This window comes from Sorex araneus, chromosome 1 (assembly GCF_027595985.1).
Source record: "Sorex araneus isolate mSorAra2 chromosome 1, mSorAra2.pri, whole genome shotgun sequence".
Classification (NCBI taxonomy): domain Eukaryota; kingdom Metazoa; phylum Chordata; class Mammalia; order Eulipotyphla; family Soricidae; genus Sorex; species Sorex araneus.
The window spans coordinates 217,940,725-217,964,808 of record NC_073302.1 but is presented as its reverse complement, the minus strand read 5'-3'; the positions used below and the strand labels follow the sequence as shown (position 1 = coordinate 217,964,808).

The window sequence follows — 24,084 nt, the reverse complement described above, 5'->3', positions numbered from 1 at the left end:
TGGTCTCCCCTCTGTACTATTGCTCCCACCCCAGGGGCTCAGACTGAAAGAAATGCCCAAAGCACTTTGAGACTCAGTGAGACCCAGCTGAAGCTGGGAGGTGGGGGGATGGCACTGGGCAGAGATCCTTTGGGAACCCCATACTCTAAACTGTCCAAGAGCCTTTTATTTCTCTCTTTTTTTTTAAATTGAATTGCAGTGGATTGGAGAGGTAGCACAGCAGGTAGGGAGTTTATCTTGCACATGGCTGACCTGAGTTCGATTCTTCCATCTCTCTCGGAGAGTTTGGCAAGCTACTGAGACTATTCTGCCCACATAGCAGAGCCTGCCAAGCTGTCTGTGGCGAATTCGCTATGTCAAAAAACAGTAACAAGTCTCACAGTGGAGATGTTACTGGTGCCCGCTAGAGCAAATCGATGAACAACAGGACAACAGTGCTACAATGCCTAAAATTGAATTGCCGTGACTAGTATCTAGGAGGCTGACTTGAGGATATGTAGCACTGCAGCACTATCGTCCCACTGTTCATCAATTTGCTCGAGTGGGCACCAGTAACGTTTCCGTTGTGAGACTTGCTTTACTGTTTTTGGCATATCGAGTATGTGCCAGGTAGCTTGCCAAGCTCAGCTGTGCGGGCCAGATAATCTTGGTAGCTCTCCGCTCTCTCCAAGAAGAATGGAGGAATCAAACCCGGGTCTGCTGCGGGCAAGGCAAATGCCCTACCCGCTGTGCTATTGCTCCATCCCTTTTGAAGCTACCAAGAGTATTGCACCCTCACGGCAGAGCCTGGTAAGCTACCCATGGCATATTTCATATGCCAAAAACAGTAACAACAAGTCTGACAATGGAGACGTTACCGGTGCCCACTCGAGCAAATCGATGCTAATGGGACAACTGAATAGCCATGAGATATAGTTACAAGCTTTCATGTCTGAGTTTTAATCACACAATGATCAAACTCCCATCCCTCCACCAGTGCACATGCCCCACCATTCCCCAGTATGCCCCCTTTTTCCACCCTCCCACTGCCTCCACGGCAGACAATATTCCTCATACTATCTTTCTACTTCTGGGCATTATGGTTAGCAATGCAGATACTGAGAGGTTATCCTTGTTAACACAAACTTAGCCATGACCATTGATTCACTCAAATACCTCACAACCTGAATTGGATGATTACGCTTGATAGGTGTGGCTCACTGCCGGCTATTTCTATCTTCGTCGTCTACACACCAATATCCAACTGCGATGAAAAAGAAATGGAGAAATTCTACATGGAGCTGGAGAAGTTCTATAATAAAGACCACACCTTCTACAAGATCACTGATGGTGATTTTAATACAAAGATAGAACTGAGAAGGTCGCCCAAAGAACTCCACATTGGGTCCCATGGACTAGAATGGAACAAACAGGGTGAGAGACTGTCTGAGTTCATGTCGACCAAGACCATCCATTCCAGAAAGCCAAATCTAAACGTTGAACATGGGAGTCTCCCAGTGGACAGTTCCACAACGAAATTCACCACATCATGTTCAATTGAAGGTTATGCCTGACTGATGTCGCTGTTGTCCCAAAATCCCAAATGGGATCGGACCAAGTAGAATTTGCAAAATTCTACTTCACAGAGTGGGGAGAAAGGATTGCAAAGTTTAAGTTTAAGAAGAGAACTCCCAGAATGTCCACCAACTGGGAGCTCTTTGACACTATTGCAGCAACGTGGGAAGATGCCATTGTTGACAACATTGATGAGGAATACAATCAACTGGTTCAGAATCTCCATAATTGCATAAAAAATGCCGAGAGTGGGAAATCCACAAACAGAAGCCTGTCTTCAGAAACTCTCAGGCTCATTTGTCAACATGGTTTGGCAGGAGCCTCAGGCAACCACAAGCTAATGTCCGAGCTTGCAAAGCTGTGCAGAGAAGCGATAAAGGAAGACCTCAAAGAGAGAAGAGCAGCAGTGTGGGCCAATGTGGCAGAAGCAGGGAAAAGTATTCGCAACACTCGCCTGTCCTTCGCCAACTGCAAGACCAAGATGACTGCCCTCTGAGGTTCTGATGGATCTATCCCATTTTCCAGAAAGGCAATGGAGAGGATTATTCACGACTTCTACTCTGATCTCTTTGAGAACCACGGCCACCTGCCCACATACCAATTTCCGCAGGATGGCTATTTCGTTCCCAATGTCCTTCCTTCTGAAATGCAACATGCCATTTCATCGGTAAAGACATGTACAGACCGGTCCAGACAAGGTCAAACCCGAACACATGAAGAATCTGCCGTTTGTACTTGTCAGTACACTGGCTCGAATCTTCACACACTACCTGTGTGAATGCAAGGTTCCGTCCCAATGGAAAACCAGCAGGACCGTTCTGTTGTACAAGAAGGGAGACATTGAGAACTGTAGAAATAAGTACCAGCCTCACGTTCCGGGGAAAGGTCAACTCAGAGAAGCGATCACCAACTACATTGTAGTCGAAGGCCATGTGGGGGAAGGGAGTTGCGGGCTGAATGAGGGCTAGAGACTGAGCACAGCGGCCACTCAACACCTTTATTGCAAACCACAACAGCTAACTAGAGAGAGAAAACAGAAGGGAATGCCTTGCCACAGTGGCAGGGTGGGGTGGGGGGGAGATGGGATTGGGGAGGGTGGGAGGGACACTGGGTTTACGGGTGGTGGAGAATGGGCACTGGTGAAGGGATGGGCTCCCGAACTTTGTATGAGGGAAGTATAAGCACAAAAGTGTATAAATCTGTAACTGTACCCTCACGGTGATTCTCTAATTAAAAATAAATAAATTAAAAAAAAATAAATAACAATGAGAAAAAAAAAGAAGGGAGACATTGGCAACTATTGCCCAATGTGCCTGTTATCGATAGTCTATAAGTTGTTCACTCTAGTCATCCTGAACAGAATAAGCAGAACACTAGACAAAGGACAACCAGGCGAGCAAGCCAGGTTCGAAAATGGATTAAGCACAATCGACCATATCCATACGGTGACAAATCTCATCGAAGTTTTGCGAGAGTTCAAGATGCCACTCTGTCTAACATTCATCGATTTAAAGAAGGCCTTCGATTCTGTTGAGACTGAAGTGGTCATTGAAGTCCTAGCTAAACAGGGCATTCAAACTCAGTACATCAAGATCCTCCATGAGCTGTATTATGGATTTACCACCAGAATCTTTCATTTCTTCAAGAAATTGATCATCGACATAAAGAGAGGGATATGGCTGGATGATACCATTTCACTGAAACTATTCAGTGCCACCCTCAAGTACGTCATGTGATGGCTAGAATGAAAAGGAATGGGAGTGAAGATAGATGGTCGGCAACTAAACCATCTCCACTTCACTGATGACATCGTTCTCATAACACCAAACATTAGCCAAGCAGCACAAATGCTGGCCGACTTTGACCGTGAGTGTGGAAAGGTCGGACTGCAGTTGAATCTCACGAAGATAATGTTCATGAAAAACCAACTGGTCCCTAATGCTCCATTTGCTCTCAATGGAATGAACATCTCCAAATGCAGAAGCTATGTGTAACCTGGGTTGAGAACACAACATGAGGAACAACTTGGTGCCAGAACTGCACAGGAGGAAGAGAGCAGCGTGGTACACCTTCAAGAGCATCGAAGAAGTGGTTAAGAGAATGAAGAAACTCCGACTCCGGGCACATCCTTTTAATTCCACATATCTACTTCAGCTGCTTCCTAACTTTTGGAGTTTTTTGGAGTGTGATATTGCAGGAAGTGCTGAAAAGAAGTCTTCTATGGGAGACTTTACTGTGACTGTCATTGACCAAGACACTGCTGTCTCTTCCATGTCAATGGTAGCTTGCTGTGAGATAGCCTTGGATGCCAACATCATGGTCTCTCTGTACCCATCACTTTCTGCCAGCCTTGTTGAGAGGACACCATCTAAGGTTCCAAATCAGAGTCATAGCCTGTTGCTTCCCGACCAGGAAAAAAGCCAGGTGTATTAATATCATTAGGGTACTCAGGGACCTCTCCTTTCTGGAGAACTTGGTCCCTACTTGCAATGCTATGGCTCCATGTCATGCACAGGAGGTAGGGGCTCTGTCCTTCAAACTTACAGCAACAAATCTCCGGAAATGGTTATGGTTATAAAGGAGGTCCAGGCCTCAAGTAACCAACCACCAGCCTTCACCTCTGGGTCTACTACTCTGTGCTTGCTCAATCCATCACAGAATTGAGTTATCAAGGTGAGTAAAACAGAGAAAAGGAAAAGTCAGCATTCAAAACTTGAGGGCAAATCTGCAAGTGGAAAACTTTCTGTAGGCAGGTGGCATTTAAGTTAAATTAACAGATTTTTAAGTTTATGAAACTTGCAGTTAAATTAACTCAGTTTAACTTTAAACTCCCCTCACTCATTTTATAGCACCTCATTTTAAATTCAACATAGGAGGTCCTAATGCAGATTGGAAGGTATGATAGTCTAATGGCCATCTAGGCTTCATATAATGAAATACCAGGAGCACACCAAGAATGCCACATTTTTCAATGTTCTAGTTCATGAGTCCCCCAGTATTACCAAACTAATAGTAAACTACGTTTCTTAACTATTGTTTTTCTGTGTTCTGAAGACAATTTAGAACTCTTATTCTGATGGTGCCACTTTAACTTTCACTTACTTTAATGTACAACAAGGTTCTGAATACACCTGTTGTTCGGAGATCCTATCCCAAGTCCTCAAACCTACAGTCTCTACTTGAGCACTGATTCCCTGATGAGTGGTGCTTAATTCCTTCTCCTATTCCATGATATGAACTGTCCTATTTCTTCCAGGAAAGTGGAGAAATTGAGAGTACCCTGCAATGCTAAGCTATGTATAGCAGTTAATAGTTTACAAATCTCTAATTTCGAACAACCCTTCTTGACAAGGCTTGCTGAAACCTACTAGCTGGCCTATTCCTCAGCCTGTGACTTCTAGACCGGCTCCCTACAGGACAACAGCTAACACTTCTCTCCAGCGGGAACCTCTTCCTGTCTCTGTGACCAAGTGCCAGGCTCAACCTTAACATCAGAATCAGTTTCTACTCCAAAACTTTAATTTCCAACCAATTCCATGGAGAAAGCCCAATGTTCCTGAGCCAGTAATGTCAAAGCCCATCACAAAAGAGCAAAGGCCAGAGCATTAGGCTATGAAAAGGAAGGCTCAGCAGGATCACCTCTTTGGGGAAAGTGCCTTATTTTATTGAGAGAAGACGAGACGGGCAACTCTTGATACTATGGCTACATAATATGAGTAGCTGGAATGGTGGGTGCCACATTAGGTACCAGATGGTTGTCACAGACAAAAACTTGAAATGCCATACACATTTCATTCATTCTGATATATTTTTAAGAAGTTAAAGAGATGCATTAAAATTCATAGATTGGTAATAAAAGTTCTGAATTTTGAGATGCTGTCAAATGTGTTTGTTATTTGGAGGAGTTTGGGGTTGGAGGATGGCATGGGAAAGAATGGGGAGGTAGAGAGAGAACAACGGGGAAACAGATAAGATTCTTAGAAAGAGAAACTTGGTGCAGGGTTTTAAAGCCCATAAGAGGAGAAATTATATGAACCTGATGAAGAGTGGGAGTGGGTCAGAGGAATAGTATCGCTGTAGGGCATTTGCCTTGCAGGAAGCTGATACAAAATTCATCACTGGAATCCTATATGGTCCCCAGAGTCCCACCAGATGTGATCCTTGAGCACAGAGCCAGGAGTAAGCCCTGAGCACAACCAAATATGCCCCCATTCCCAGTCTCCTCCAAAAAAGAATAGGAGAAATGGCATAGTGAGGGGCTTTGATTAAAATAATGAAATTGGAATGGACTGAAGAAGGCAGATGAGTCTAAGATGACCAGAAGAATTGTATGAAAGCTTTCATGGAGGATGTCTGTATGTCTCATGACCACCTTTGGAAAAATAAGAGATTTGAGACACATCTCCAAAAGATTTGGGTGGTCTTATCCATAAATGATTGGGTTGTGTGATCGGAACACATATTACTGGGGAATGAAACTACAGTTGATTGGTCAGTGACCCTCAGAGTTATTCACAGGCTACCATTAACAGGGAACAAGGTAAGAGAAGAGCTGTAGCAGGAAGCCCGAACATCAGTTCCTGGGAGATGTAAAGATAATTCACCACGTACTCAGGCCCTAGATTCAGCACCCCTAGATGCACCATTTCATGTCATCTTCCCAACAATACTCAGATCTGGTATTACAGGGTAACCTTGCTAGCGAGGTGCCACAATGTGGTCCATATGTCTACGTATGTTCTTTGGATTTGCAAATACCCCAAGGAGGCCAAGCTGGCTTTCAGGCCACAACATCCTGACACTGCTGGAGGGAGAGCTCAAAATATATTAGCTTGAGGGGCTGGCTAGGTGGTCTTCCTCGGTTCTTGGTGCCTGCAGCCTGCTGTAAACATCGCTGTTTACTGAACCTCAGACAAGAACCAATGCCACAGATGGTTTCATGGTCTTGGTCATGGGAGCTACCGGATTGGGACATGCACACTACGTCATCGCTCCCAAAGCAGTTCCTACTGTCTCTCCTTGAGGCTGGGAAGGTGGTGGTGGGAAACAATGGTCCTAGGAGAGTTATGGGGTGATGGATGAAAGGGAAGGAAACGCGGAAGCAGAGGGACCAGAGCAGCAGATTTGCATCATCGGAAAGTTGGTGGATGTTTTTTAAAAATGTTTTTTGCTGAAAAATTGTATTTCATAAATGAAAGGAAAAACAAAAGTAGGGAAATAAAATAGGTTGCAAATAACAGGTTACAGACTAGGCCAGAGAGAGCTCAAAGGGCTGCGTTCCTTCTGGAGCTCCTGGCTGGAACTTGGGCAGGGACCCTGTGCCCTCCCAGCACCACACGGTTTGACCCCAAAGCAACCCCCAAAAGTTATCCACTCAAAGACCAAAGAAACCCAAAGAAAGCTACAGAACATTGACAGTGGTGGCCTCATTTTTCTTTTGTGGGGCTGTGGGAGGGGGTTGAAGTGAAGTGTTTTAAGTATTTCTTTAAAGGGAAAATAGTAAAAACCCGTTTGCCAGCATAGAAATTAGAGGTCCACAGGGGAAGTGCATGCATAGCCTTATATTCCTACAATGAAAAAGGTAAGGAGTACTATTGCAAAGAAAAACCTCTGTCACAGACCAACAGTTATTTCCAATTTTCCTATTAACTTGTAGGGAATGAGTGAAGGATAGAGAACTTGGACAGCAGATAGGACGTTTGCCTTGCATGCGGACAACCCGGGTTCGGTTTCTCTGTCCCTCTCAGAGAGCCCGGCAAGCTACCGAGAGTATCCCTGACCACTCGGCTGAGCCTGGCAAGCTACCTGTCCCATATTCAATATGTCAAAACAGTTACAACAAGTCTCACAATGGAGACGTTCCTGGTGCCCGCTTGAGCAAATTGATGAACAATGGGATGACAGTAATACTTCATATACATGGATCCTAAGTCATGTGTCAAACAGCCATCATTATGTTCCTTACAAAACATGAGATGCTACCCCTTCTCCATTCAAACTCTCCCATGTCTCCAAATTTTTCTCAGAGCCAAAGCCAACACTCATACAATGGCCTATGAGGCCTTCCTTCTTTTACTTTCCCTTTTTTTTCTTTCCTTTTCCGTCCTTCCTTCGTTCCTTCGTTCGTTTGTTCCTTCCTTCCATCTTTCTTTCTCTCTTTCTCTGTCCTTCATCCTTCTGTTAATTAGGGACAGCACATATTTTCTATTTAAATAACCACTCATAGTAAATGCGTTAGTCTCTTAAAACCTGTCTCTGTCTCTGCTCAACTCTGCAGTTGTAGTATGAAATCAGCCCCTGGAACCTTCGCTGATCCTTCACCAGCAAAGTTCCAGATTGTGTTGCACTGGCTCCTACTGGCCCTTTTATCCACTTCTAAAAGTTATTTGTACTCCAAGGCCTGAGCAATAATATAGGGGTTAATATATTACTATTCCTGTGACTTACCCTGGTTCTATCACCAGCACCACATATGGTCCCATGAGCACCACTAGGAGTCACTCCTGAGCACAGAGGCAGGAATACTTGAATACCACTGGGGCTGGCCCAAAACAGAACCTCTCCCTACACACACACACACACACACACACACACACACACACACACACACACACACACACACACACCACATTTCTGGGGCTGGAACAAAATTATAGTTTGTAGGTGTTAGCCATGCATGAAAACAATCTGCAATAGACCATACAGAATGGGATGCCAGGGATTGAACCCAGGTCCACCGTGTGCAAGGCAAATGCCTTACCCACTGGTCATCACTTTGATTCAGATGATGACATTACTTTAAATTACAACAACCTTCAAGATATATATTTGTTTATTCTGATTGCCTTCATAGATTCCCAATTATCCCATACTACTTGGGATTTTTTAAATGAATGATGTAACTTGTTTATCACAATAATTGGTTGTTTCTGTATAAATTGTTTCTCATCTGCCAAATCCAAATGTCACTTTCAACCTCCATCCAGCAGGGTTCAGTCACAGAGAATGAGACACATAAGTAGACAAACACCGGGATTGTCCAAGCTTAAGGGTCACCTGGGCAGCCATCTGTGGTCTCAGGCAGGTCAATACAATGCAATATTGCTCTCCCCACCCCACCAGAGCCCAACAGGTGAACCATTGTTGAAGTTGACAGACATCAAGGACAGTAAGTTAGTGCATCAACATGCCCTAGGCACATGGAAAGCAGAGGCTAGTGTAGTTCACAGAGAATCACTAGCATCTTTAAAATATAAAGTTGTTGGGGCAGGAGAGATAGCTCAGTGGGCAGGGCACCTGTCTTACACCCAGTTGACAGGGCTCCTCCGGGGTGATTGCTGCGTGCAGAGCCAGGAGCAAGCCCTGAGCATGGCCAGGGGAGGCCCCAAAATCAAAATAAATAAATAAATAAATCAGAATGTGAAAGTTTTATATTCTATTTTTGGCCATATTGTCTCCTAAATTTAAAGGACCCTAAACAGTATTAGTCTATGTTTTCCTGGCACAAATTTGCAGCTGGCAGCTACTTTGTTACCTATTCTATCCTTGCCTACTATTCTTTTCTAGGTGTTTGCTATTGGAATACCCTACCCTTATGGTTTTGGTTAGGGGATGATTTCTCATAATAACCAATCACTTCCTAACCCTAAAGAAGTAATGATGTATATTATAAATTATGAATACTAATTTAACCTTATTAAACATTAAATAAAATATATTATTAATAACTTAATGTTATTGGTGACTAGGCAATATAAATGATTACCTAGAACCTTTATTGATTTATTAATGAAATATGTAAGCTCTTTAGTATAACAGGAGTATTTCCCTAACATGAGAGTCTGAGGAAGGTGAAACTGTTATAACTGTCTTGTAGGATTCCATCTCCCTAACCTGCTTCATTCTACCTCTCTCTCTATCCAATCCAGTCTTCTTCTTGGGAATCTGACCTCCTTATTGGCTAGCCTCTACCTTTCAACTGCCCACTTTATGACATCATTCTCCCACCAAACCTACCACCACATGTTAGAATCTTGGGGTTCTCGTGCAGTTGCTTTTAAACGCATTTGGATCATCGCAAGTGACCAGTGACCAATGACCAATCACCAGTGACCAGTCATCTGTACTGGACACTTGTGGTCTTCCGATTCAGTGTTCAGACGTACCCTCGTATTGTCTCCTCTTATCATCAACCTTTTGTTGATATTTCTACTTCGCTGAACATGTCAGGTAAGAAATAAAACTTTTCAAAGCTTTTCATTAGATTTCTTATCCCTAAACTTAGTAGTCTAGTAAAAACAGCAAGTAATAATGGAAGAAAGTATTCTAGTAGAATTTTATAAGCTTCATTTTAGCTTGACTTTGACATTTGCTGTGTGATTTTAGACACTGACTTTCTTTCTCTCAAGTGCTAAGTGTTTTTACTTATTTATTACATTATATTATATTTTACAGACTTTATAAGCTCAAATACATGTTTATATATGAGTGTTCATTCTCTGTGTTTCCTTTTCTTTTTAAAAGTGATTTTTACATGATGCCCACGAAAAAAAGTAAATCACATACACTATTTTGACAGAAACAGAAAATGTAGGTGCTGTAGAAAACTGTTAATGTATACCAGGATCCTTTATCTGTAATGGTCTTTCCACTTGTATTTGTACTTTATTATTTTACATTTAGTGCTATTTAAAAGTGTCCTTGAGTTTTCTTTCTAAACAAGGTGATAAGAAAAAATGGGGCGTGGGAAATGTGTGAAGTAGTGAACAGTAGGGAGGCAAGTCCTCAAACATAAGGAAGTTTAGGGTCATTTTCATCAAGTGTTGACCAAGGGAAGCCAAGAAGAAGAGGGTGATATGAGACAGAATAAAATAGGAAATAAAAAAGACTATGGAGGGGATTTATCAAAGAAGGCAAAACCGTTTGGGATAGAATGTTGAAGAGAACCAACGATTTCAAATCAATATAGAAAGACTATAGTTAAATATGCTGAGAGCAAGTCAAAGCAGTTTATTTTAATAACTGCTAGGACTAGAGGCTGTACTATGCCTCGAGTAGAGTACCAGGAGGAAAAGCATTTTAACAAGAAGGCAAGTTGGTGGTTTCTATTCATATTGTCTCTTAGAACACACCTGGCACTTGGCAATTTTGAATATAAACACGATTCAGAAATGATGCTTCCCATAAATAATACTGGTTATCTAGGGGGATGGAAGAAGCAGAATTTTCAATGTTTTTTTTTTTTTTTGCTTTTTGCTTTTGGGTGGGTCACACCCAGCGATGCTCAGGGGTTTCTCCTGGCTTTGCACTCAGGAATTACTCCTGGCAGTGCTTGGGGGAACATATGGGATGCCGAGGATCAAACCCAGGTCGGCCGCGTGCAAGGCAAACGCCCTACCTGCTGTGCTATCACTCAGGCCCCATTCAATGTTTTTATTACATTCTAGTTTCTAAGCTAAGTGTATGCTCTGCCTGTAAAAATAAAGAAATGATATCTTCTAACATGAATCAGGAGACTTGATTCTTTTGTGTGATAAGTAGTTTCCAAGTTAAGGCTGCTTGTCATCTTCACAAATAGTTTCTTCCTAACATGAGAGCATTTAGATAAAAGTCGACATCTGTTTTAAGATCCTAAGAAGAAATAGAAAAGTCAAGTCTCACATATCTAATTACACATTTATCTTGGTTGTGTGGAGTCTGAGTTTTCCTACACTAAAAATATTTAAATTGGAGTTTGGTGATCATTTCTTAAATGTTGAGAGTGACATTTTTCTGGTTGAGAAAGACACCGCTGGAACCTGCTACTCTGTGTCTGCTCAACCTATCACAGAATCAAATTATCAAGGTGAGTAAAATGAAGAGATGGGAAATCCGGCATTCAATAATTGGGGTCAAATCTGCAAATGGGAAACTGTCCATAGACGGGTGAAATGTAAGCTTAATAAACTTAGATTTTTAAATTTATGAAACCTGAAGTTAAATAAACTCAGTTTAAGTTTAAACTCCACTCACTAATTTTACAGCACCTATTTTCACATTTAAGATAAGGACTCCTAATGCAGATTGGAAGGCATGATAGGAAAATGGCCATGTAGCTTTCATAGAAGAAAACTTCAGGAGCTTAACAAGGAATGCCACATTTTCTTTTTTTTTTAATTTTTAAAATTTATTGAATCACCGTGAGATAGTTACAAGCTTTCATGTTTGGGTTAAAATCTCACAATGATTAAACACCTATCCCTCCACCAGTGCACATTCTCCACCACCAATATCCCGGGTATACCCCCCGTTTCCCACCCTTTCCCTGCCTCCATGGCAGACAATATTTCCCATAATCTCTCTCTGCTTTGGGGGAATGCCACATTTTCACAGTTGATCAGTCCCCCAGCATTACCACAGTAACAATAAACTCCATTTCTTAAACTCATGTTTTTGTGATTTCTGAAGACATTTTAGATCTCTTATTCTGATGGCACCACATTAACCTTCCCTTAAATGTACAAGAAGATTCTGAATACACCTTGTACTGGGAGATCCTGTCCAAACTTATCAAGCCTAGAATCTCTACTTGAGCACAGACTTCATGAGGAAGTAGTGCTTTATTCCTTCTCTTATTCAATGATATGAAGTATCCATTTTTTTCGTTAAGAAAGTGAAGAAATTGACTATATTATGCTAAGCTCTGTATAGCATTTAATAGTTTACAAATATCTAGCTTGAAAAAAATCTTTAGTTTTGGGGAGGCAGAATGTGGGTCACAGCCCACAGTGCTCAGGTCTTACTCCTGGCTCTGTGCTCAGAGATCACTGCTGAAGGTGCTTAGGGGACTGAATGTGATCCTGAGGATCAAACTGAGGTCAGCTCTGAGCAGGGCAGGTACCATACAGACTGCTATCCCTCTGTCCCAAGTCTTTTATTTTCAAGTACAGTTTATACAAAAACTCTTTCAAATACAAAGAAAATCAAGACAACGGCACCACATGAATGACAGTAAAAACTATAACAGTTACCTCCAATCTTCTAGCACAGGGCCATGTCCATGATCCTTAGAAGAGCCAATAACAATGCCTTGCCCATTGATGGCAGGTGAACAATTGTAGGACCACTAATTGTGTGGAGGGAGTATCTTGTTTACAGGGACCTGATTTCTTCTTTGGTTTCTTTGTAGTGATGAATTCCCTGGGGATGGAGGCTTCCCTTGCATTGCAACCTTCAGGTCAGAAATTTTGTCTGACACAAACTTCAGAATTTCCCAAGTCTTGCAGAAGCAGGAATCAAATACTTGAGAGGAACCCACCACCTGAGCTCGGGGATGTACCCATAATAGCACCAGCCCAAAGGAGTCTGGAACTGCCTCCAGCTACAACTCAAGAACAAACAGATAAGAATTTGTATGAGATGAAAATTGGGCTTTCAAAGTCTCTGGATACCTTACAGATCCCAATAGAAAACCAAGATCCTCCACTGTGCCCTTTAGAAATGCCCGATATCCACCAGCTCCTGGCCTGCATTGACCCTCTCAGCCAGGAGCAACAGCCTGGCACTGAAACTACTGGTCAGGAAAAGAATGGTCTATGGTATGAGGACCCAGGAACACTTGAAAGTGGAATTGAATCTGGCGGTAGTTGTGCAGACACCACTACACTGGTGGTAGATATACACCTTCCCCAGATCTTTGATCACTTAAAAGACCTAGATCAATGCAAAGATCTGCAGGTAATGAACACCACAGATACCATCAGTCTGAATCAGGTGCAAGAAAATGCAAGTGGCACAAAGCGACCCACCCATCCAACACGGAAGAACAAAAATAAGGCCTCTCAGCCTCTTGAGGGAGAACCCAAGGCCAAAATCCCGCCCAAAAACCCAGAACGCTTGCCTCGGGGAGAAGTGATTGTTTGCAATGCTGCAGTCCGTGATAGGTGTCCTGTGACCATGGCCAAACAGAACAGCAAACCTCAGAAAGCTGCATCCAGCAGGATCAGCAAGACAAATAGCCATGGGCTGGGGAAGACAAAAAAGGCCAGAGAAAACTCTAAGAAAGCTGAGGAGAGTAAGCAGCCAGGGAACAAGGTCCAGAGAGAAGAGAAGCCCACAACTGCCAGGATAAAACGCAAGAAAAGTGAACCTGAGCTTTGCCAGGAGGCCTTTAAAAAGCCCCGCAGCTGCCCAGCCATGCGCATGCTGGAGTCTGTGCAAGTGTTTCACACACTGGGGAAGAAGAGTGATCAAAAGCCTGGATTCTCTTCCTCCCGGTCCTGGATAGCTCAAAGAAGCCCAAAGATTTCCATCCATCCTCAGGGGTCAAACCCTGGCTAGGTGTTACAAAGGATGGAAAATGTCTTGAGGAAAATCAGGTAAGAGGGAAGAAACCAAGCAGCAGTGCCGAAGAACGCTTGTCTCCATCCCAGTATGAGCTGCCACCTCCTGGGAAGGTCAAATTGGTACCTTTGCCTTTTCTAACCATGGAGAAGCCGCGAGCTCGACCTGTTCCTCGGAGACCACAGTCTCTGGCTTCACATCGTCCAGCTGCAGCTCACCCTGCCAGGCCTGGCTCTACCAACTCAGCTCAGCCAACTGCCTCCAATTCATCCCGGCAAACTACTGCATCTTTGCCAGGTCCTGCCAAGCCAGTTCAGCCCATTTCGACCAACCCATCTCGACCAGGCTTGCTGAACCCTACTAGCCGGCCTATTCCTCAGCCTGCAACTTCTAGACCTGCTCCCTACAGGACAATAGCTAGCACTTCTCTCCAGCGGGAGCCTCTTCCTGTCTCTGTGACCAAGCGCCAGGCTCCAGCCAAACATCAGAGTCAGATTCTACTCCAAGACTTCCGTTTCCAACCAATTCCATGGAGAAAGCCCAATGTTCCCGAGCCAGTAATGTCAAAGCCCATCACAAAAGAGCAAAGACCAGAGCGTGAGGCCATGAAAAGGAAGGCTCAGCAGGAGCGTGAGAACGCTGCCAAATGCACCTCTTTGGGGAAAGTGCAGATTTTTATTGAGAGAGAAGAAGAGATGGACAACTCTCGATACTATGGCTTCGTAATGTGAGTAGCTGGGATGGTCGGTGCCACTTTAGGCACCAGGTGGTTGCCATAGACAAACACCTGAGATGCCATAACGTTTCATTCATTCTGATATAGTTAATAGGTTAAAGAGATGCATTAAGGTTAATAGACTAGTAATAAAAGTTCTGAATTTTGAGTTTGTGTCAATAGTGTTTTTTGGATGGGGTTGGAGGATGGCATGAGAAAGAATGGGAAGTTAGAGAGAGGACAAAGGGGGAAACAGACAAGACTGTAAGAAAGAGAAAGAGACTTGGTCTGGGGTTGTAAAGCCCCAAAGAGTAGAAAGTCCATGGGACCGATGATGAGTAGGGTGGGTTAGGAGAATAATATAGCTGATAGGGCATTTGCACTGCATGCGAGGCTGTTGCAAGTTTTATCCTTGCAATACTATATGATCCCCCGAGTCTCACTAGATGTAATCCTTGACCACAGAGCCAGGAATAAGCCCTGAGGACAACCAAGTATGCCCCCATTCCCGGTCTCCTCCAAAAATGAATGGAAGAAATGGCATGGTGAGGGGGGTTGATTTAAATAATGAAATTGGAATAGACTGAAGAAGGCAGATGAGTCTAAGATGACCAGAAGAATAGTAAAAATTCTTTCATGCAGGCTGTCATTATGGCTCACGATCACCTTTGGAAAATAAAGAGATTTGAGACACATCTCCAAAAGGTTTGGGTGGTGTATCCATAAATGATCATGGCTGGGGGATGCGAACAAATACATTGGGGAAGAAACCTACCAGATAGTGGTCAATGGCCATAGAGTTATTCAGGGGTGACAGTTAACAGTGACCAACCCAAGATAAGAGTTGAGGTAGGAAGCCCGAAGATCAGCTCCTGGGAGATGTGAAGATAAATCACCGTGTATTCAGGCCCAATGGTGAGCACCCCTAGATGCATCGTTTCGCTTCACCTTCCCAACAATACTCAAAGCCGGTGTTATGGTGCCACTCTGCAAGCGAGGTTCAACAATGTGGTCCATATGCCTATGTAAGTTCTTTGGATTTGCAAACTCCCCAAGGTCGCCAAGCCGGCTTTCAAGCCACAGCAGGCTGACATTACTCGAGAGAGAGCTCAAATATACTAGCTTGAGGGGCCGGCTAGGTGGTTTTCCTCGGTTTCTGGTGCCTGCAGCCTGCTGGAGACATCGCTGTTTACTGAAGCTCACTCAAGAATCAATGCTATAAATGGCGCTGAGGGCTGGGCCGTGGGGAGGTACCAGACTGGGACATGCGCACTAGGTCGCCACTCCCGATGCGGTTGGTACCGGTTCTCCTTTCAGCTGGGAAGCCGTTGGTGGGAAGAGATGGTGCTAGGAAAGTTAGGGGACGATGGATGAAAGGGAAGGAAATGGGGAAGGGCAGGCACAGGGGCACCAGGTTGTCATCATGGGAAAGTTGGTGGTTTACGTGAAAATGTTTTTTTAGTGAAAAATTTTATTCCTTAAATGAGAGGAACAACAAAAACAGGTTAGAACAAATAAAATAGGTTTAAAATAGCAGATCACATACAAGGCCAGAGATAGCTCAATGGGCCGGAATTCATTCTGGATTTCCTTGCTGGATCTTGGGCAGGCAGCCTGGTTCCCGCCACCACCAGCACCACGTGATGTGACTCCAAAATAACCCCGAGTGTTATAGATGCAAGGACTAAGGAAACACAAAGCAAGCTGCAGAACTTTTAGAGTGGTGGATTCCTTTTTCTTTTTGGCGGTAGTGGAAAGGGCTTTAAGGTGACCTGTTTTCAGTGTTTCTTTAAGAGAAAAATAGAAACAACACCTTGGCCAGCACATGGATTATGGCCCAAAGGGGGACTGTCCTGACCTTTTATATTGCTTCAATGAAAAAGGTAAGGTGTACTATGTTTAGCTAAAATTTAGAGTTTGCAAAGAAAAAATATGTTACAGCCCAACAGTTATTGCCAATTTCCCTAGATGCTTCTAGGGAATGAGTAAGTGACAGAGAACTTGGACCCTTTTAAAATATACACATCTGCATAAAGATATTTTTTGTTGGATCCATCATTTGAAACTAACTTGCGTGGCATTTGGTATACTTGCTAGCTTTGCAAGTGTTACCAGTATTTTACCTATCCCATTGTCATAATTGCCAAAAACAGCCTCTTCATTACCCACTGACCTCTCCATTGTCTCTCCTCTCTGGTTCTTGGCAACATTCTCCTTTTCTCTTTATGAGTTTGCGTCCTCTGAACACTTCATATACATGGATCCTAAGATATGTGCCATTGTGACTGCCTTTGTCAAAACCTGGTGCTTTCAAAGTTCATTGTGTTACAGTGTGTCAGTACTTCATATGACTAATATTCTGTTGTATGGACCTACCATATTGGAGAGGTTTCCACACTTTATAAATGGACGTCTATACGTAGGCTAAAGGAAATATTGACAGTGAGAGGAGACATAGTACAGAGGGTAGGATGCTTGCCTTGCATGCAGTAGGCCTGGATTAGCTCCATGACACTCCATATGTTCCCCTGAACCCTGTCAGGAGTGATCCCTGAGCGCAGAGCCAAGAGGAATCTCTGAGCACCATCAGGTGTGGCTCAAGCACAAAAAATAAAAGCATTCACACACATAAAAAATACAGTCCCCTTCATGTGGTTTTAGATAGTAATAACCTCATGGTGTAGACTGGCTAATGGGCATTAAAAGAGATCATAAACTCTGCAAATGTTCCTTTGTTTAGTAAAAACTTGATTGAATGGATGCTATGGATGGCCATGGAGAGATCTGGTGCATTATCAGGTGAGTCAATGGCATAACATTTGTTCTGACAAAGTAGAGGCAGAAGAAGATGCTGCAGATAGAAGAGGTCATGTGACCAGGGAGGGCAAGACCTGAGTGTATTAGCCACCATACAAGCTGCGTGGCAGTTATCGGAAGTTAAAAGAAAATGCAGGCTAAAGACCTTCTAGAGAAGGCATGTATTCTGGCTGACACCATTGTTCCAGTGATGTGTCTATTAAATTTCTGGCTTCCATGAGTGTGGAGATTTTTTCTTCTGATGTGTAAACTACCAGGTGATTAGTTAGGGCAGTCACAGAGAACAAATCAAACAAACAGAAAAAACATTTTGGAGAGATGGGTGTTTGATCATTGTGAGATTGTAAACCAAATATGAAAGCTTGTAACGATCTCACAGTGATTCAATAAAATTTAAAAAATTTAAAAAACATTTCAATAGCACAAGAGTCTGTAAAATAATACAGTGCTTCTGCAACAAATATTTGAAAGCAGTACATATAAAATTTTAAAATCTTTTCCTATTCCATTCTTAACTAAACACAGTACTGTTAATGGAACGTGTGTCGCTGTTCTGCAGGTAGCGACATCTAGAGCCTAGGACTTAAACATGGCCAGCCTTGTTTCCTGCTCCACACCAATATTCAAACTATTTTGGCTCTTTATTATAATGACACAAAATGCAGATCTGCTACTATGGAGAGCACTGAAGGGAATGTAAGATGATCTTATGTTGAAACTGGGAATTAACTTGCTAGATGCTCATGTAGGATCTAAAAGATGTCAAAGCACTTATAGGAGGCTTGCATTGGAAATGGTTGACCCAAGCTCAAACACTGGAATATCATATGGTCCCCTGAACCTGCCAGGAGAGATTCCTATGTACTGGGAGTAAGCCCTGAGAACCACCAAGTGTGGGTCCCCCAAACATTTTTGAATGTCCTGCTAAATTATATCCATTGCTTTTGTGGGCTTGTGGTACACCAGTATATCTTATGACCTAAATCCTTATTGGTTTTTTTGTGGCCCTAAAATCTGTCAAAGAGCCACCATAGTGTTTCTTCCAAAACATGAGGTGCTACCCCTTTTCCATTTAAACACTCCCGTAGGTCTGAATTTTTGTCAGAGTTAAAGCCAACATTCTTACAATGGCCTATAAGGCCCCTTTCTTCTATTTTCCTTTTCCTTTCTTTCTTTCCTTTTCCTCTCTTTCTTCCCCCTTCCTTCCTTCCTTCCTTCCTTCCTTCCTTCCTTCCTTCCTTCCTTCCTTCCTTCCTCCCTTCCTTCCGTCTCTTTGTTGTTTCTTTCCTTCTTTCTTTCTATGTTCCTTTTGTTAATTAGGGATCAGCAAGTATTTTCTATTTAAAAAATCACACAGTAAATAGGTTAGTCTTTGAGGATCTGTCTCTGTCTCTGCTCATTTCTGCAGTTTTACTATGAAATCAGCCCTTAAAGCCTTGGCTGATCCTTCACCAGAAAATTTTCTAATTGTGTCCTTGCATGGGCTCCTACTGGGTCTTCTTTTCTTCACTTCTAAAAAATATTTCTATTCCAGGTATTGAGTAATAATATACAATTAATATATTAATATTCCATGTGACTGACCCTGGTTCTATCTCCAGCACCACATATGGTCCCTGAGCATCACCAGGAGTCACTCCTGAGCACATAAACAGCAGTACTTGAGTACCCCTGGGGCTGGCCCAAAATCTCTCTACTCTCTACTCTCTCTTTCTCTCTCTGTCTCTATCTCTCTTTCTCTCTCTCACACACACAGTTCTAGGGCTGGATTGATTAAACAATGAATAGAGTGCTTGCCGTGTATGAGGACATTCCTCAAGGGTTCATGGGACCATATGGGATGGGATGGCAGGGGTTGAACCCAGGTCCACCATGTGCAAGGCAAATGCCTTACTCACTGGACTACCACTTGGATCCAGATATGACACTATTTTAAACTACAACTGCTTTCAAGGTCCGCTTTTATTATTCTGATTCCCTTTATAAATCCAATTATCCCATACTACTTGGGATTTTCTAGTAGATGGTGTAATTTATTTATCACATTAATTGGCTATAACCTGTCTAAATTGTTTCTCATCTGCCAAATCCAATTGTCACTTTCAACCTCCATCCATCAGGGCCAGTCACAGAAAATGAGACAAACACCTATGTAGACAAACATGTGGATTGTCCAAGATTTAGGGTCACCTGGGTAGCCATCAGTGGTCTCACAGGCAGGTCAATACAATGTAATATTGCTCCCCAAGCCCCACCAGAGCCCAACAGGTGAGTCACTCTTGAAGATGGCAGAGACATCAAGGACAGTAAGTCCATCAACATGCCATAGGTACAGGGAGAGCAGAGGTTGGGATAGTTCACACGGCAAATCAGTAGAATACAAAGTGTTATATAAAGAATATGAAAATCCATAAAATATAAAGTATTTGGGCAGGAGAGATAGTTCAGTGGGCAGGGTACCTGTCTTTCACCCAGTCTACTGAGGTGCTCCTGAATCCAGAGCCAGGAGTAAGCCCTGAGTATGGCCAGGTGTGGCCCCCAAACCAAAATAAATTAATAAGGTTGTGGCAGTTTCCTGTTCTTTTTTTGGTTATATTGTTCCACAAATCTAAAAGACCCTAAACAGTATTAATCTATGTTTTCCTGGCACAAGTTTGCAGCTGCAAGATACTTTGTCATCGATTCTATGCTTGCCTACTGCTATTTCCTGGGTGTATGTTTGTCTAGGGAATATCCAAACCTTTAGGTTTTCTGGTAGGGGATGATTTCTCATAATAATATGTCACATCCTTACCCTGGTAAGCTCCTTGTTAAATCATAGATCTTTGAAAGCATGGATTTTTTTCTATTTGCTCAAATGTATATACCTACTCCTTTATTAAACAGTGCTTGATACTGTTAATTGATGTTTATTGTGTTATCTACTCAATATCATTTGGATGCCTGTATAATTGTTTCCAAGGAGTATATAATGGTATCATTCAGGTATCTATATTATAAAGAGGCTTTTATGTTAAGGAAGATTAGTGACTAATGGGGTAAATACTGCTCTGCAATTAATTTATCTTCACACTAACAAAAGAACATTTTAGGTAGTGGAATAAGCCATGCAAAGATTACTCCTTCTAAATGCTATGTGTTTTTCATTTCTTGGTAGAACAGTGCAGTTCTTATTACCCTCTGCTAAATTGCCCTTGTTGTTTGGCAGATTTCCTGTACAGCCATTTCTGACCATTTAGCGAACAAAGATTTTTGAGTGTCTTACTGTTCAGAATCTAATATAATGTTTTCATTATATTAGATTCATAGTCAGTGTATGTATCCAATGTGTATGTATTATGCAAATATTTATGTATTATTATGTATGTATAATTATTATTATTATATTATGGCAGAACCTGGCAAGCTCCCCATGACGTATTAAATATGCCAAAAACAGTAACAATAACAGGTCTCTTTCCCCTAACCCTGAAAGAAGCCTCCAATCGTTGAGAAAGACGAGTAAGGACAGACTGCTAAAATTTCAGGGCTGGAACGAATGGAGATGTTACTGGCGCCTGCTTGAGTAAATTGATGAACAACGGGATGACAGTGATAGAGTGATACTATTATTATGTATATATTATTATGTATTAATATGTATGTAGCAGTGAGATTATCCCACCCGCACAGCAGAGCCTGGCAAGGTAGGCTTAGTTGTCAGGCTTTAGTTTCTGTGTTTATAAGATGGGTTTTTAGCAGCCTTAGGAATAGTTGGGTTTTATTACTTCCCAAGCACTCATTGCCATGTGGGGGCCCTTTCCTACCTGCCTAACTGCAAGAGGGATAGTGGGTGGTGACAAACTTGGAGAAGTTTCTTCAAGGGAGCTTAGTTACACTGTCATCATTGGGTGTATTCGGCTTCACTGGGGACATCTGGCAGAATGTGAGGCAGGCAGCACTTGGGAATTGCCCCACACAGGCTGAGAGGGAACCAAGAATCAGGGGCATTTGCCCATCAAGTCCATCTGTCCATCATTGCTTGACAAGTGTGTGCTGGATAGAACCTCTCCTGAAGCCCACAAGCACTCTGGGAGACCCAGATGCCTCCAGATTCCAGCCTGAGATGACAAGGCCACAAAGGTCAGGCCAGGGGCTGGGGAGGTAGCTCAGGAGGCAAGACACATATCTTGCACTTGCAAAGACCCAGTTTTGATCCGTGGCACCACATGTTCCACACACACAGATATGGCCCTGGGGCCCTCAGCACCTCAAGGCCCGACCAACAAACTCACCAGAAGGAGCCCCCAACCTCCTGAGCACTGCTTAGGAAATTAACCCCCCGCAAAAAAACAAAGCTTGTGGGAGGCACCCAGAGCCTGTGATCTACCGACCCTCTTTGTCCCTCAGGTGAAACTGGCCTTATGGTCCAGGGAGAAGCCAGGAAGCTGGTACAGCACTTTCCAGCTAGGGAAGAAGGTCAGTCATGACATTGGGCCTCAGGCGGGCTGGAAGGAGTGAGGCTGGCTCGCGGGAGAGGGCGGGGGACCCACAGACACGGTGGGAGTTTTGGGGTCATACTTGTTGGACAGACCCACAGGCCTCCCGGGGACAAGGTGCAGCCTGACAGAGGCCTGAGCAATGACTGGGGTCAGTGACTGGGAAGAACAGGGACAAGTGTGCCAGAGGCAGGATCAGACTTTGCAGAAGCTCAGTCTAGAGAGGCTCAGCTGGATTTTTAAATTTTTAAAAATTGTGTGTGTGTGTGTGTGTGTGTGTGTGAAGTAAGATAGTTTTCTTTTATCTTTTCCTTTTTGGGCTACACCAAGCAATACTCAGGGCTGACTGCTGGCTATGCATCCTGGAATTACTCCTGGCTGTGCTCAGGGGAACACTATGGGATGCCAGAATCAAACCTGAGTACAGAAAGATTATTTTCTTAACACAAAGTGTCGATCATGTAAAATTAAAATCTTGGTCATGTAGAATTAAGACCACGTGACTATTTAATCAAACAGAAGAAGCACTGCAGCAGAGAGAATCGGCAGGCATTCAGAACAAATTAAGGGTCAGCACTCTTCACATACTTTCTTCTAAGGAAACTGTTTGGGATAATTTTTAGCGGATTTCCATAATGAGCAATACAAACTAAATTACTGAGGTCCTGCTTTCGGGGCTAGGGTGGATACATTCGAAATATGGGGGTGGGAAGGTGAAATAGTGGTGGGCTTGGTGTCAGAATATTCAGTGTAGTAAGTTATTGTGAACAGCTTTCACTGTCACTGTTACCCTGTTTTTCACTGATTTACACGAGCGGGCACCACTAACATCTTCATTCAGCCCAGCTCTGAGATTTTAGCAGCCTCTCCTTACTCGTCTTTCCCAACGATTGGAGGCTCTTTTCAGACTGTTTTTATTACTGTGGCATATCAAATACGCCACGGAGAGCTTGCCAGGCTCTACCATGAGGGCAAGATACTCTTGGTAGCTTGCCAGGCTCTCTGAGAGGCACATATATATATATGATGTATATATATATATTTAAATATATATTTATGATGATGTGTCGCACAGCTGCAAATGTCTAGATATATACAATATATAGAGAGAACAATTACATAATGATAGAAGATTTAAGCAAGAAGTCTATATGGGGGATGGGAAGGTAGTACAGTGAGCAAGGTGCTTCCCTTGCATGCATCTGACCAGGGTTCAATCCCTGGGCAAAGAGCCAGGACTAAGCCCTGAGCACTGCTGGGTTCTGACCACCCCCTATCTCCCAAAAGGTGTATGTGTTATAAACATCTTAAAGATTAAAATAACAGTAGCATTTATGACATTCATTCTGAAATCTGGTAAGATAATTACATAACTGGGGCCAGAGAAAAAGTGCAGCAGGTAAGGCAGTTGCTTTGCATGCAGCCAACCTGGGTTTGACCCCTAAGCACACCCAGGAGCGATCCATGAGCAATGAGACAGGAGTAAGTCCTGAGCACATCTGTGTATGGCCCCCAAACAAAACAAAAACAAAGAGAATTGCATAACTTTGCTTGTTATCTTTTTACTAGTATAACTTTTCATTATTTATATGAAATGTTAATTACAAAATATTCTATATAATATACAGCCTATTCAAGAATTTTGGCATACCTGAAGCAGAAGTTTACAAATTCGTATTTTCCATTTGCCGCAGCTTCATGTAAAGGCGTCAATTTCCACAAATCTGCTACATTAACTACTGCTCCATGCTTAACTAGAACTTCTGCAACTTCATAACGTCCATAAGAACATGCATTATACAAAGGCACAAGGCCTTTGAAATGAAAAGTTAAATGAGCAACACAACACAAAGACCTTATAATATAAATAATTGTATATAGCTCACAGATTGGATTACCATCACTTCTTCAGAGATCTCTCCAGAAGCAAGCAAGAGTTGCTTCTCTGACCATCGCTGAGAGTTGACCTTGCTGCTCCCCCCTCACCCGCCCCAGGAGTGGCTCACTTCATTAGAAAGAAGTTGGAGGTGCAGGGTCGAGTCACACTCAGTGAGACTCAGGGCTTATTCCTACCTCTATGTTCACGAGGGACTTCAGGTGTTGCTCAGGTAACTTATGTGGTGCCAGGATTCAAATCTGGTACAGTTACATGTAGAATGTCTTATCAGGTGGTTCCCACCCCCAAGATTTTTTAATTTT

General features: G+C 42.9%; 1 pseudogene; it reads left to right on the top strand.

The window, feature by feature from the left end:
* The first annotated feature begins 600 nt into the window (after positions 1–600).
* On the top strand, positions 601–14,606 carry LOC101549246 (uncharacterized protein C2orf78-like; annotated as a pseudogene).
* Positions 14,607–24,084: the final 9,478 nt, after the last annotated feature.